We start from the raw sequence: 16,916 nt of genomic DNA on the forward strand, positions 1-16,916 counted from the left end.
TCCTCAGCTGTGAAGAGGATCACGCCCTGATAGGGTCCCCCTGGGGGCTGAAAGGGGAAAATGCAGACAAAGCCCTTAGCACCTTGCAGAGCACAAAGGAGCCCTCAGGAGAGGGGACTTCTGCGGTGCGTTCTCAGCACCTGGGGACGTACAGTATCTGTGGGGTCTCTCTGACCAGTAGTGCAACTGAACTGCAGTCAGAAGAGATTTGCTCCCTTGTCTATAAACAAACGAACGAAGAATTGTGAGGCCTTCGCGCGGCGAGGAGTGCAGAGTGAGGCCCTGGGAGGAGTTCGCAGGGGACATTGTCCTCGGGTCTCGTGACTCCAGTTGAGGGGACTGGACGGGCCCCTATTATCAATCGCAGCAAGGAGAAGGTGGCGAGGCAACAAGGGGGTGTAGACGAAGTGCCCTGGAGTTCAGAGGAGGGAGGGATTGTCATCTGGCTGAGGGAGTCGGAGAAGACTGCAGATGAGGCCCTGAGCTCACGTCTGTGGTCTTGATGTGTGACGGTAGGACTCGTCTCACTATGTGGACATGGAAATTTCAGATTGAAAATGTCCACATTCTGTAGTGCGAAAGTTGTGGCCACGTCTGAGGGCGTGCAAGTTCAGTGTGTGTTCTCTGATGACGGGGTCATGGAATCAGTGTCCATTTAGAATGAGAATCCGGTTTGGCTTTCCCAGAGGACAGCGTCCATTGGTCCAGTGGTCTGTGCTTTTACATTTTTTTTTTTTTTACACACTTTTACAAAATTCCCTAGATTAGAAAGAAGGGAAGGGCAGTAGGAGAAGAAACAAGAGGGACGCAGTGCTGGTCTTTTGTCTGCAGAAATTCTGCGTTATGGCTGAGTGTCGAGAAAATTGACTCATGTTCTCAGGAATGTTGTCCTGCTCTGGGAACAATGAGATCTCATGTCTTATTCTCTTTCTCCTCTCCTGTTCTAACTCTCTCTCCATCTTCCTTCCTGTGAGTTGCCATTCTACTCACTCTTTTGTGCATTCATCCATCAAATATTCATTGAGTTTCTAGTCTTACAGCTTAGGTGCTGCTGGAGGTAAGAAGATGAAGAAAGCAAGATTCCTTGTTGAAACTACCCTAGGGAGAAAGGCCAGGAGTGCCCAGGAGTAGTTTTGACTCAGGATGTAGGGAGTGGAGTCCGCATGAAATGCCTGAAAGGTGGGCTTTTTTCCTACATTTCTTCTATTTTTATTTTTATACATGTGTCTACACGCTGTTAGGAGCTGAGTTTGCCCCACTCCTTTGCTTTTGTATGATGCTTCGTCATGCTTCTAGCTCTTCCTAAATAAGCGGCTTACTTATATCTAAAAGCATTTTTTAAATGCTTTAAAAAAGCTTTAAAAAGTATAAAAGATGATTCTTCTCTGATTGTGTTTTTAGAGGCATAAAAGGGAAATGAGAGCAGAGTAGGGAAAAACTGGTTGTGAACATATTCTAAAACAGTGGTACAGAAATGACGTGACTCTGAGGCCCCTAACCACAGGTTGTGTTTCATTTCACATCATTTTGATGTACTCACACAATCTCTGTTCTCTGATCGTTCTCAGACTGACGCCACTTTCATCTCAGGATGTTCTTGTGTCTGAGGATCAGCTGCTCACTCCATACTCTTTGTAAGTTATCTTACTGTCTTTAGCTTTCTCTCTGCTGGCCCTGTGCATAGTGTTTCAGAAGTCACATGGTCACCCCTGTTTGAGATTGTCTCCGTGTAGTTGGGCCTGAAGATGACGTAACAACGGCCGTGAATACAGCTTACCATCTCTCTGAAATGAACAAAGGACGGCGCCTTCTTCGCCAGCTCTCCAGCTTAAAGCTTTTGTGACAAATGTGTTGGGACAGCCTGTAGACGGTTTTACAATGGAGGTCTCAGTTCTGTCACTGTCTCAGTGAGTGGAAGTCACTTTAGTGAGGTTTCGTTTCACTGTTTATGAAAACAGGGTCATGTCCTTCAGCTTGAGATGAGAATCAACCAAGGAAACAGTAGGAATATTTAAACATTTATTATCTTAAGCTTTTTATGTCTAAAAAAATAAAATTTTATTTTATATTTATAATTTATGTTATATAAGTCCTATGTTAATCTCTTTTTACGTGGTTATCTCATTTGATCCATATAAGGTAGGTGCTATTATTACTTGCATTTTACAAATGAAGAAACTGAGGCTCAGATAGGATAAGTGACTTGTCCAGGGTCACACAGCTGGTACATGGTAAGGCTGGTGTTCACACCCAGGTCTGTGGACGCCAGACTCTGAGCTCTTCATTGCCTCACTCACGTTTCTTCCAGTGTGAGCAGTAGATCACCTGGGGGTGCTTGTTAGGTGTAGATTCCCAGATCCCACTCTCCAGACCCCGGGACTCAGACTCTGAGGCTGGGACCCGGAGATCCGTCCCTTATCAGGAGCTCTGGGTGATTACTGAGCAGCCTCAAGTGTGACGACCACTGTGTCTCACTACATCGACCACTGTGTCTCACTACATCGCCTCTAAAGATTGTGAAGCATCCTGCTCGTGTGTGTGTGTGTGTGTGTGTGTGTGTGTGTGTGTGGAGGACTGACAAATCCTCCAAGCCAGGGTGTGGTGGCAGAGTCTGTAACTGAAAGTTCGGTCTCTGAACCTGATGCCAATCCAAATAACGAGAACAGAGTCTTGAGTGGAAGAGGAAAGGTTTTTACTATGCCAGGCACAGGGGGCAAAGCAAGGGCTCATGCCTCAAAAACTGCTACCTCCCCGATGAGGAATGGGTAGGGATTTTTATTTGGGGTTTTGGGTAGGGGAGAGGGTGCATGTAGCTGTGCAGGCTGGCGTTTTCCCACCAGCCTGCGTTTGGCCTTGAGAGGCTGCTTCAGCAAGGCGGGGGTGGGGGTGGGGGTGGGTGGGGGGTGGGAGTAGGGGGGTGGAGGGTGAGACAGGAGGATGGCAGGTGGGCGTCCTTCCCCGTTGTCTCTGTCTTGTCTTCCTGTTTGAGGCGGGTTAAAACGCCGAGATTGAGGAGTCGAGGTCTGGGAAGCCTCCTCTCCTTGATACTCTTGAGACAGCAGCTTTCCTGGCAAACTCAAGGACACATAATTAGCTAAACTTTAGTGTGCCTCCAACTCCAGGCCACCTGGGCTTTTAACAATTTGTAACTCCCATTTAGTTGTAAAGCTCAAGGGGTCCAAGTTTAAAGAAACAGGTATTTCCATATGAGTGGAGCTAGAGAAGCAGGAAAGGGGGTGGTGGGTTTTAGTTTTAACCCCATATACGCTGGGTTCAATTTGGGGGAACTGATATCAGGGCTGATGTTAAGAGCCTGTAACAAGTCCAAATTCTAGAATTTCAAAAATACAAACAAGCCGATGATAGTTACAATACAGCAACTCTCTGTACTTTCAAGTCCATTGATGTGTCAATGTAATAAAGTGTATAACGGCTCGAATTTGTTTGTAGAGAACAATGTCCAGACTAGTTAATTTAAACAAAAAGGAATTTTTAAAAACATAGGATACTACGCAGTTAATAGTATCATGGGGAGGGCTGAAAAACCAGTTTTTGGTCTGAGCATCCACTAATGATTCCCAAAACGACACCACAGAACTGGGCCTCTGGAGCTGTTGCCCATGTCATGATTGGGAAGCTGCCTGCAAAGTGGCCTGAGGAGAGCAGGGATGCAGAGGGAGTCTAGGCTCAGGAGGGAGCAGAAGGGAAGCTCATGAGGGTGATCGGCAAGGAAGTTGGGACAACCAACTTCTTCCAACAGAACAGAAGCTAGGGAAGTAGGGAGTTCCAGAAGATGGGAGGGGGCAACATTGTTAAATGCAGTGACAGGCCAGTGGGAAAAAAGACAAGACTAATAAGTACTGTTGACCTTGGTGACTAGGTGACCTTCCCTGGGTCAGTTGGTGAGTTTTACCAGGAGAGTTTCAGGGGAATGATGGAGAAAGAAGCCAGATGAGTGGGATAAAGAATAAATAGAAAAAGGAAGCCATCAACAAAATGAAAAGACAACCCAATAACTGGGAGAAAATATTTGCAAATCAGATATGTGACAAGGGGTTAATTTTCAAATATATAAAGATCTCATGCAACTCAGGAACAAAAAAATATACACCCCGATCAAAAAATGGGCAGAGGACATGAGCAGACATTTTCCCAAAGAAAGTATACAGAGGGCCAAGAGGCACATGAAGAGATGTTCAGCATCACTAATTATTAGGGAAATGAGAACTCATGCAGTAGCTTTTTAGTCTGATTTAGTCCCATTTGTTTATTTTTCTTTTTATTTCTCTTGCCTGGGAGACAGGGTATTCCAAAAGATACTGCTAAGATCTGTCAAAGAGCATACTGCCTATATTTTCTTCTAGGTGTTTTATGGTTTTGGGTCTGACATTCAAGTCTTCACTCCATTTTGAGTTAATTTTTATGTATGGAGTAAAATAGTTGTCTATTTTCATTCTTTTGCATGTGACTGTCCGGTTTTCCCAACACCCTTTTTTTTTTTTTTTAAAGATTTTATTTTTTCCTTTTTCTCCCCAAAGCCCCCCGGTACATAGTTGTGTATTCTTCGTTGTGGGTTCTTCTAGTTGTGGCATGTGGGACGCTGCCTCAGCGTGGTCTGACGAGCAGTGCCATGTCCGCACCCAGGATTCGAACCAACGAAACACTGGGCCGCCTGTAGCGGAGCGCGCGAACTTAACTACTCGGCCACAGGGCCAGCCCACCCAACACCCTTTTTTGAAGAGACTTTCCTTTCTCATTTGTATGTTCTTGGCTCATAGTCGAAGATTAGCTGTCCATAGATGTGTGGTTTTATTTCTGGGCTCTCAGTTATGCTCTGTGGATCTGTGTGTCTGTTTTCCTGCCAGTACCATGCTGTTTTGGTCACTATAGCTTTGTAGCATATTTTGAAGTCAGGGAGTATGATACCTCCAACTTTGTTCTTTTTTCTCAAGATTGCTTTGGGTATTCAGAGTCTTTTGTCATTTCATGTAAAACTTTGGATTCTTTGTTCTATGTCTGTGAAGAGTGTCATTGGGATTCTGATTGGAATTGCATTGAATCTGTAGATTGCTTTAGGTCATAGGGACATTTAAACTATTCTTCCAATCCATGAGCATGGAATATCTTTCAATTTCTTTATGTCTTCTTTGATTTTTTTCACTAATATCTTATAGTTTTCAATGTATAGGTCTTTCACCTCCTAGGTTAAATTTATTCCTAGGTATTTTATTCTTCTTGTTGTGATTGCAAATGGGATTGTTTTCTTGATATTTCTTTCTACTAGTTCATTATTAGTGTATAGAAATGTAACTGACTTTTGTATGTTGATTTTGTATCCCCAAACTTCACTCTGTTCATTGATTATTTCTAATAATTTTTTGGTGTATTCTTTAGGGCTTTATATGTATAGAATCATGTCACCCACAAATTGTGACAGTTTTACTTCTTCCTTTCCAACTTGGATCCCTTTTATTTCTTTTTCTTTCCTAATTGCTCTGGCTAAAACTTCCAGTACTATGTTGAATAGGAGTGGGTATCCATGTCTTGTTCTTGCTCTCTGAGGAATAGGATTCAGTTTTTCACCACTGAGTATGATGTTGGCTATGTGTTTGTCATATATGCCTTTTATTATGTTGAGGTACTTTCCTTCTATACTCATTTTCTTGAAAGTTTTCTTTTTATCGTAAATGGATGTCAGATCTCATCAAATGCTTTCTCTGCATCTATTGAGATGATCATGTGATTTTTATTCTTCATTTTGTTAAAGTGGTGTATCACATGGATGGATCTGTGGATGTTGAGCCATCCCGCATCCCTGGAATAAATCTCATTTGAGATTTATTAAACCCCTGTGCTGTATGATCCTTTTAATGTATTGTTGTATTCAACTTGCTATTTTCTTTTGAGGATTTTTGCATCTATGTTCATCAGCAATATTGACCTGTAATTTTCTTTTTGTGTGATGTCCTTGTCAGTTTTTAATATCAGGGTAATGTTGGCCTAGTAAAATGAGTTAGGAAGTGTCCCATCCTCTTCAATTTTTAGGAAGAGTTTGAGAAGCATAGGTATTAAATCTTCTTTGAATGTTTGGTAGAATTCACCAGAGACTCCTCTGGTCCTGGACATTTGGTTTTTGGGAGGTTTTTGTTTGCTATTTCAATCTCTTTACTTGTGATTGGTCTATTCATATTCTCTATTTCTTCTTCTTCTTCTTTTCTTTTAAAGATTGGCACCTGTGCTAGCAACTGTTTCATATCTTTTTTTTCCTGCTTTTTCTCCCCAAATCCCCCCAGTATATAGTTGTATATTCTTCATTGTGGGTCCTTCTAGTTGTGGCACTTGGGACGCCCCCTCAACATGGCCTGATGAGCCGTGCCACGTCCGCGCCCAGGATCCAAACCGGTGAAACTCTGGGCTGCTGAAGCAGAACGTGCGAACTTAACCACTCGACCATGGGGCTGGCCCCTCTATTTCTTCTTGATTCGGTTTTGGGAGGTTGTATGATTCTAAGGATTTATCCATTTTTTCTAGGTCATCCAATTTGTTGGCATATATCCCTTCATAGTATTCTCTTATAATCCTTTGTATTTCTGTGTTGTCCATTGTAATTTTTCCTGGTTCGTTTCTGATTTTATTTATTTCAGTCTTCTCCCTTTTACTCTTAGTGAGTTTGGCTGAGGGTTTGTCAAATTTGTGTATCTTCTCAAAGAAGCAGTTTTTTGTTTTATCTTCCCTTTCTATTTTTTTTAGTATGTATGTCATTTATTTCTGCTCTGATTTTTATTATTTCTTTCCTTCTACTGACTTGGGCTTTGTTTGTTCTTCTTTTTCTAGTTTTTCTAGGTATAGTATAAGATTGTTTATTTGAGATTTTTATATTTTGAGGTGGGCCTGTATTGCTATAAATATCCCTCTTAGTACTGCTTTTGCTGCATCCCATAGGTTTTACTATGTTGTATTTTCATTTTCATTTGTCTCTAGGTAGTTTTTGATTTCTCCTTTCATTTATTCAGTAGCACAACCATTGTTCAGTAGCATGGGGTTTAGTCTCCACCTATTTGTGACTTTTCCAGCTTTTTTCTTGTAGTTGATTTCTAGTCGTACCAATGTGGTCACAGAAGATGCTTGATATTATTTCAGTCTTCTTAAATTTATTGAAGTTTGCTTTGCTTCTCAACATATGGCCAGCTTTGAGAATGTTCCATGTGCACTGGAGAAGAATGTGTATTCTACTGTGTTTGGATCAAATGTTCTATATGTATATCTATTAAATCCATCTAGTCTAGTGTTTCATTTAAGGCCACTGTCACCTTGTTGATTCTGTCTGATGATCTATTTATTGATGTAAGTGTGGTGCTAAGGGCAACTACTATTACTGTGTTGCTGTCAATTTCTCCCTTAGATCTGTTACTAGTTTCTTTATACACCTTTGTGCTCCTGTGTTAGGTGCATATATATTAATGTGTTATGTCTTGTTGATAGAATGTTCCTTTTATCATTCTATAGGGTCTATCTTTGTCTCTTGTTATCTTTTTTGTCTTGAACTCTGTTTTGTCTGATATAAGTACAGCTACCCCCAGCTTCTTTTGCTTGCCATTTGCTTGGAGTATCATCTTCCATCCCCTCACTCTGAGCCTAGGTTTGTCTTTAGAGCTGAGAAGTGTTTCCTGGAGGCAGCATACTGCTGAGTCTTGTTTTTAAATCCATCTAGCCACTCTGTGTCTTTTGATTGATGAATTCAATCCAGTTCCATTTAGAGTGATTATTGATATGTAAGGGCTTACTGCTGCCATTTCTTAAAAAAGATTTTACTTTTTTCCTTTTTCTCCCCAAAGCCCCCCAGTACATAGTTGTATATTCTTCGTTGTGGGTCCTTCTAGTTGTGGCATGTGGGACGCTGCCTCAGTGTGGTTTGATGAGCAGTGCCATGTCTGCGCCCAGGATTCGAACCAACGAAACACTGGGCCACCTGCAGCGGAGTGCGCGAACTTAACCACTCGGCCACAGGTCCAGCCCCTTACTGCTGCCATTTTATATTTTGTTTTCTGGTTGTTCTGTATTTCCATTGTTTGTTTTTCCTTGTATTTCTATCTGCCATTTCAGTTTGGTTGTTTTGTGTGATATTTTTCTCACTTTTCTCTTTATCTGTGATTTGTGACTCTGCTCTGATGTTTTGTTTTGTGGTTACCATGAGGTTTGTATAAAGGACTCATAGATGAGGTAGTCAATTTTCTGATAGTCTCTTATGTCCATTAGCCTGTGAAGGTTCTGTCCTTCCCTCTTCCTCTTCTATGTTTTTATTGTCACAAATTATTATTTTTTGTGTTGTGAGTTTGCCACCAAATTGAAGTGGTTGTAGTTATTTTTGATGCTTTCTTTCTCTTTATCCTTTATGTTATAATTAAATGTTTACTAATGTATTCCAATATAAAGCTGCAATTTTCTGATTCTGTCTGTCTATTTATCTCCTTGCCCAAACTTTGTAAAGCTTTGCCTTTTGTTTCAGGTAGGAGGACTGCTTTCAACTTTTCTTGTAAGGCAGGTCTAGTGGTGATGAATTCCCTCAGCTTTTTCCTGGAAAAGCTTTAATTTCTGCATCATACCTGAAGGATAATTTTGCTGGATAGAGTATTATTGGCTGATAGTATTTGTGTATCAGTATTTTGAATATATCATTCCATTCTCTCCTAGCCTGTATAGTTTCTGCTGAGAAATGCTGAAAGCCTGATGCAGGTTCCTTTGTAGGTTATTTTCTTCATCTCTTGTTGCCCTGAATATTTTTTATTTGTCATTTGCTTTTGACAGTTTTTATATTATATGCCTTGAAGAAGGTCTTTTTTGTAATAATGTAATTAGGAGTTCTATTGGTTTCATGGGCTTATAAGTCCAGTTTCTTCCCCAGCTTTGGGATGATTTCAGCTATTATTTCTTTGAATAACTTCCCTGCTCTTTTCTCCCTCTCTTCTCCTTCTGGAATACCTATAATCCTTATGTTACTTTTCCTGATCGAGTCTGATATTTCTTGAAGAATTTCTTAATTAAAAATAATCTTAGTGAGCATCATGGCAGAGTGAGCTTTCCCAGTAATCTCTCCTCTTCACTATACAACGAAAAAGACATTCATACTTCAACAGAGGACATCCAAACACAACATAAAAAACAGTGGAGAGCCCCACACAGCCATATGACAGAGGACAGAGAGGCTGGTGCCCCCTCTTGGAGGAGGTGGAATGGGGAAGAGAAAACTTTGCTCCCTCCTCTAAAGACTGCAATCTGGGACCATGGGAGGCCTCCAAGAGGGGACGAACAGGGTAGGGGACATTCGTTCACAAGAATATCAAGGATCCCTGAGAGGCCTTGCAGCCTAGAGGGAAGCCATCTACTGGGGTGAAAGCTTTTTCAGGGGGTGACCTCATCAAGCCAACACCCCAGAAGAGCAGATAGTGAGAGCAGAGTGAGAAATCCTGGAGTGAACGTAGGAGAAAGTGCCCCTCCCCCACCCACCCAGTGCCTGCTCCAGTAACTGGGATCTTGGTGGAAGGCAGAGGGTTCAGAATACACAGTTCTTGACCCCCACCCAGTGGAGATAGGCAGTAACCGTGACCAAATGATGCTAAGATGCATAAAAACAGAGCCATGCCCTCTAGCAATATCAAACATTGTATTAAATCTCCAGACCAGAGAGAAAATGACAAGTACCCAGATATCAGTCCTGAGGACACAGAAATATGTAATCTAAATGAGAAAGAATTCAAAATAGCTAGCATCAAAAACTCAATGAGTTAAAAGAGAATGTAGAGAAACAATTCAATTAGTTCAGGAGCTACTTCACAAAGGAGATTGAAACTATAAAGAAGAATTAGTCAGAAATCTTAGAGGTGAAAGACACAATGGAAGAAACAAAATATGGATTCCCTGAACACTCAAGTGTACGTAATAGAGGAGCAAATCAGCAAAGTTGAAGATAGACATATTGAAATGCTCCAGATAGAGGAGGAGAGAGAACTAAGACTAAAAAGAAATGAAGAAAGTCTCTGAGAAATATCCAACTCAATTCACAAATGTAACATAAGAATTATAGTTATTCAAGAAGGGGAAGACAAGGAGAATGGAGCAGAAAGCGTGTTCAAAGTAATAATAGCAGAGAATTTCCCAAACCTAGGGAAGGAGGTGAAAATCCACGTGGAAGAGGCTGGAAGATCTCCTAAGCATGTCAGTGTAAAAAGGCCTACTGCAAGGCATATAGTAGTGAAGCTGGCAAAAGTGAATGACAAAGAAAGAATACTAAGGGCATCATGGCAGAAGAAAATAACCTACAAAGGAACCCCTATCAGGCTTTCAGCAGATTTCTCTGCAGAAAGCTTACAGGCTAGGAGAGACTGGAGTGACACATTCAGATCTTTGAAGGACAAAACTTTCAGCCAAGAATACTCTATCCAGCGAAAATATCCTTCAGATATGATGGAGGAAGAAAAACTTTCCCAGACAAACAAAAGCTAAGGGAGTTCATAGCCATGTGACCCATCCCCACAAGAAATCCTGAAGAAGGCCCTCATACCTGAAAAAAAAGGGAGAAAGGAGTTACAAAGCATGGAGTAAGGAGATAAATAGGTAGACAGAATCAGAGCAGGTTAGCAAATACTCAAGCACAGCATTAAAGATAAAGGGAAGGAAAACACCAAAACCAAAGATAACCTTGTTATTTTAACCACAATCTCACAATACAAGATGGAATAAGATGTGAGAAAAACAACTTAGGAGGGGAAGAGGAAAGGGACTGAATCAGTTTAGTCTAGGGAAATAAGAGGCCATCAGAAAATGGACGATCTTATCCACAAGATTTTGAAGACAAACCTCATGGTAACCACCAAACAAAAAAGCATAACAGAGACGCAAATAATAAATAAGGAGAAAACAAGAAACACATAAAAAAAAAACTGCATAATTCAACTGCTAAACCAAAATACACAGGATGAGAAACAAAGGAAATGCAAGAGAACCAGAAAATGAGTGATAAAATGGCAGCATTAAGCCCCCATATTTTGATAGTCACCTCAACTGTAAATGGATTGAATTCTCCAATAAAAAGACACAGAGTGGTGAGATGGATTAAAGAACAAGATCCCACAATATGCTGCCTTCAGGAACCACATCTCAGGTCCAGAGACAAACACAAGCTCAGAGTGAAGGGATGGAAGACGACACTCCAAGCTAATGGCAAACAAAAGAAAGCAGGTGTCACAATACTTATATCTGAGAAAGTAGACTTCAAGATAAGACAAGTAAAGAGAACAAAGAGGGGCAGTATCTAATGATCAAAGGGACACTCCATCAAGAAGAAAGAACTGTTATAAATGTCTATGCACCCAACACAGGAGCAGCAAAGTTCATAAAGCAACTATTAACAAACCCAAAAGAAGATATTAATAATAACACAACAATAGCAGGGGACCTCAACACTCCACTCACATCAATGGATAGGCCATCCAGACAGAAAACCAACAAGAAAACAGTGAAATGAAAAGAAAAGCTAAACCAGTTGGACTTAATAGACATATATAGAACACTCCATCCCCAAACAGCAGAATACGTATTCTTCTCAAGTGCACATGGAACATTCTCAAGGATAGATCATATGTTGGGAAACAAGGCAAGCCTCAATAAATTTAAGAAGATTGAAATAATAATAAGCATCTTATCTGATCACAATGCTATAAAGGTAGAAATTAATTACAAGAAAAAAGCTGAGAAAAGGACAAAGATGTAGAAACTAAACAACATGCTATTGAACAAGCAATAGATCATTGAAGAAGTTAAAGAAGAAATAAAAAAAAATCTGGAGACAAATGAAAATAAAAACATACCATACCAAGTCGTCTGGGATGCAAGAAAAGCCATATTAAGAGGGAAATTCATCACAATACAGGCTCACCTTAACAAACAAGAAAAATCCCAAATAAGCAATCTCAAAGTACACCTAACTGAATTAGAAAAAGAAGAACAAATACAGCCCAAAGTCAGCAGAGGGAGAGAAATAATAAAAATCAGAGCAGAAATAAATGCTGTTGGAACAAAAAAGGCAGAAGAAAGGATTAATGAAACTAAGAGCTGGTTCTTCGGGAAGGTAAATAAAATTGACAAACTCCTAGCCAGACTTACAAAGGAAAAAAGACAGAAAGCTCAGGTAAATAAAATTAGAAATAAAAGAGGAAAAATAACAATGGATACCACAGAAATACAACAGATTATAAGAGAATCCTATGAAAAACTCTGTGCCAACAAAATGGACAGTCTAGAGGAAACGGATAAATTCTTAGAGTCTTACAACCTCTCAAATCTGAATCAAGAAGAAACAGATAATCTGAATAAACCAATTACAAGGAAAGAGATTGAAACAGTAATCAAAAGCATCCCAAAGAATAAAAGCCCAGGACCAGATGGCTTCCCTGGGGAATCTCACCAAACTTTCAGAGAGGACCTAATACCTATCCTTCTCAAGCTATTCCAAAAAATTAGGGAAGATGGAACACTTCCTAACACATTCTATGAGGCCAACATCATTTTGATTCCAAAGCCTGACAAAGAGAACACAAAAAAGGAAAACTACAGGCCAATATCACCAATGAACATAGATGCAAAAATCTTCAAAAAATATTGGCAAACTGAATACAGCAATACATCAAAAAGATCATACATCATGATCACGTGGGATTTATACCAGGGACACAGGGTTGGTTCAACATCCACAAATCAATCAATGTGATATACCACATCAACAAAATGAGGAATAAAAACCACATGATCATCTCAATAGATGAAAAGAAAGCATTTGACAAGATCCCACATCCATTTATGATAAAAATTCTTAACAAAATGGGGATAGAAGGAAATTACCTCAACATAAAAGGCCATATATGACAAACTCCCAGCCAACATCATACTTAATGGGGAAACACTGAACGCCATCCCTCTGAGAACAGGAACAAGACAAGGATGCCCACTATCACCACTCTTATTCGACATAGTACTGGAGGTTTTGGCCAGAGCAATTAGGCAAGAGAAAGGAAGAAAAGGAATCCAAACAGGAAATGAAGAAGTGAAATTTTCAGTGTTTGCAGACAACCTGATCTTATATATAGAAAACCCTGAAGAACCCACTGGAAAACTATTAGAAATAATTAATAACTACAGTAAAGTTGCGGGGTACAAAACCAGCCTACAAAAATCAGTTGCATTTCTATACTCTAATAATGAACTTAGAGAAAGAGAACTCAAGAATACAATTCCATTTACAATTGCAACAAACAGAATAAAGTACCTAGGAATAAATTTAACCAAGGTGGTGAAGGACTTATACAATGAAAACTATATGACATTATTGAAAGAAATAGATGATGGCATAAAGAGATGGAAAGAGATTCCATGCATGTGGATGGGAAGAATAAATATAGTTAAAATGTCCAAACTACCCAAAGCAATCTACAGATTCAATGCAATTCCAATCAGCAGCCCAATGACATTCTTCATGGAAATGGAGCAAAGAGTTTAAAATTCATTTGGGGCAACCAAAGACCCCAAACTGCTAAAACAATCCTGAGAAAAAAGAATAAAGCTGGAGGCATCACAATCTCTGACTTCAAAATGTACTACAAAGCTGTAGTGATCAAAGCAGCATGGTATTGGTAAAAAAAAGACACACACATCAATGGAACAGAACTGAAGGCTCAGAAATAAAACCACACATCTATGGACAGCTAATCTTTGACAAAGGTGCCAAGAACATACAGTGGAGAAAAGACAGTCTCTTCAATAAATGGCATTGGGGAAACTGGGCAGCCACATGCAAAAGAATGAAGGTAGACCATTATCTCACACCATACACAAAAATATACTCAAAATGGATCAAAGACTTGAAGATAAGTCCTGAAACCATAAAACTCCTGGAAGATAATATAGGCAGTACACTCTTTGACGTTGAACTTAAAAGGATCTTTTCGAACACCATGTCTTCTCAGACAAGGGAAACAAAAGGAAAAAAATAAACAAGTGGGAGTTCATCAGACTAAAGAGCTTCTGCAAGGCTAAAGAAACTAGGATCAAAAACAAAAAGACAATCCATCAATTGGGAGAAAATATTTTCAAATCATATATCCAACAAGGGGTTAATCTCCATGATATGTAAGGAACTCACACAACTGAAAAACAAAAAAACAAACAGCCTGATTGAAAAATGGGCAGAGGATGTGAACAGACATTTTTCCAAAGAAGATATACAGATGGCCAATAAACACATGAAAAGATGTTCAACATCACTAATCATCAGGGAAATGTAAATCAAAACTACACTAAGATACCACCTTATGCCTGTTAAAATGGCTATAATCACTAAGACTAAAAATAACAAATATTGGAGAGGATGTGGAGAAAAGGGGACCCACATACACTGCTGGTGGGAATGCAAACTGGTGCAGCCACTCTGGAAAACAGTATGGAGATTCCTCAAAAAATTAAAAATAGAAATACCATATGACCCAGCCATCCCACTACTGGGTATCTATCCAAACAACTTGAAATCAACAATCCAAAGTAACACATGCACCCCTATGTTCATAACAGCAATATTCGCAATAGCCAAGACATGGAAACAATCCGAGTACCCACTGACTGATGATTGGATAAAGAAGATGTGGCACACACACACACACACACACACACACACACACACACACACACAATGGAATACTACTCAGCCATAAAAAAGACAAAATTGTTCCATTTGCAACAACATGGATGGACCAGGAGGGAATTATGCTAAGTGAAATAAGCCAGCCTGAGAAAGACAAACATCAGATAATTTCACTCATATGTGGAATATAAACAAACACATGGACAAAGAAAACAGGTCAGTGGTTACTAGGGGAAGGGGGTGGAGGGTGAGTATAGAGTGTGAAGGGGAGCACTTATGTCGTGACAGACAAGAAATAGTGTACAAATGGAGTTTCACAATGATGTAAACTATTATGAACTCAGTTCAAAAAACAAAATTAAATTAAATTAAAAAAAGGAAAAAAAGTCTTAGCTCTCTCTCCTCTTCCACCTGAATCATTTCTAGATTTCTGTCTTCTAGCTCACTAATTCTCCCCTTTATATGGTCTGCTCTATTTTTAATACTTTCTACATTATTTTTTCATCTCATTAATTGTGTTCATCTCCAGCATTTCTGTTTGTTTTTCTTCAGAGTTTCACTCTCTTTGCTGAAGTATTCCTTCTGTCATAATTTTATTCCTGAGCTCATTGAACAGTCTTTCTGAGTTTTCTGGTAACTCATTGAGTTTATTTATCACAGCTATTTTGAATTCTCTGTCACTTTTTTAAATTAGTTTTTATTTTTTGAGGAAGATTAGCCCTGAGCTAACATTTGCTGCCAATCCTCCTCTTTTTTTTGCTGAGGAAGACTGGCCCTGAGCTAACATCCATGCCCATCCTCCTCCACTTCTTTTCATATGTGGGACACCCACCACAGCATGGCCCACCAAGCAGCGCCATGTCCGCACCCAGGATCTGAACTGGTGAACCCTGGGCCACCGAAGTAGAATGTGTGCAGTTAACCTCTGTGCCACTGTCACTTAGATTGTAATCTTCTGTGACTTCAAGTTTGGTTTCTGGAGAGTTGTTCTTCTCTTTCTGTTCTGCAGTGTTATTGTTGTTTTCATGGTGTTTGATGAATTGATCCTCAAATGCTGGTGCATTTGTGGTAGTAACCACCTTTCCTATTTGAGTATGGATTTGATTACTTTGGTTTTTAGCTGTTTCTGGTTGTATCTGAGAGCCTGCACTCTCCGGCCTCCACTGCCTCTGCTAGATGCATCATCAGTGCCCTCCTTGTGCCACTTGTGCCTCTGAGGTTGCTGGTGCCTTGCTGCTTACAGTGTTGCTGCAGTCTCAGGCATTTCCACTGGGGTCACAGGCTGCAAGCACTTCTGCTACTTCTGGGATCATCTGGGTCTCGTGTTCCTCCACTGGCTCCCTGTGGGCTCTCCACAGGCTTGGATGCAGCTACCCCATGCACCACCTAGGCTGTTGCTTCTGGGTTGTCTAGTGGTGCTGGGTTCATGGATGTCACTATTGCTGCCAGGGGCCTGGGTACTCTGGGACTTGTATGCAGCTCCTGCTGCTGATGGAGCTGGTGTTGGGGGTGCTGCCACTGGGAGCTGGCTCACCAGTTCTTCTGTGGTTCATGAAGCCTCTGGTCGTGGGTTTCTCCTGCCATTACTGGGGGTCAGCAGGGACTAAGCAGGGAGAGGGTGTTGTTGCTGTCTGCTCCTGTAGCCTCTGGTCTCTGGTGCTAGCTGGTGTGTTGAATACTCAGGTCAGGGTGCCCCGCCCAAACCACGAAAATCTAACTTTTGTATATTATCCCTACTGTTCGAAACACCTGGCCACTACTGGGGGAGGGGAAGGGGATATGCACACTGGATCCACTGGGAGTTAGGCAGTGAGCAAGCCACACCTCTTCTTGTTGCTCCCACCACATCCGTTTGCAGTCGTGTGAGCTGCAGCTCCCACTGTTTCTGCTCCTGCAGTGACCACTCGTAGGTGTGTGGGCTGGTGTGAGAATCGGCGCCTTGTATCATTGCTGCTGGGGGATCGGTAGGGGGTTGCTCACCTATTTCCATTGCATCCTGGGGTCTGGTCCACCTGCCTTCAGATGTATAGCTGCATAGATCTCTTATGCATCCTGTTGTGCTGTGTAGGGAATCCTTTTTTGGTCAATGGATGTCCGTTAGAGGGGAGAGACAAAGGGAACAACTCGCTCTGATATGATGCTGACGTCACTCACAGTGTAAACTTATTTATCCCATTTATGTATGTTTCTTACTTTCCCAAGCATCTACTTTTCTGATTAGCTCATCAAG

Source organism: Equus asinus, chromosome 1 (assembly GCF_041296235.1).
Source record: "Equus asinus isolate D_3611 breed Donkey chromosome 1, EquAss-T2T_v2, whole genome shotgun sequence".
Classification (NCBI taxonomy): Eukaryota; Metazoa; Chordata; class Mammalia; order Perissodactyla; family Equidae; genus Equus; species Equus asinus.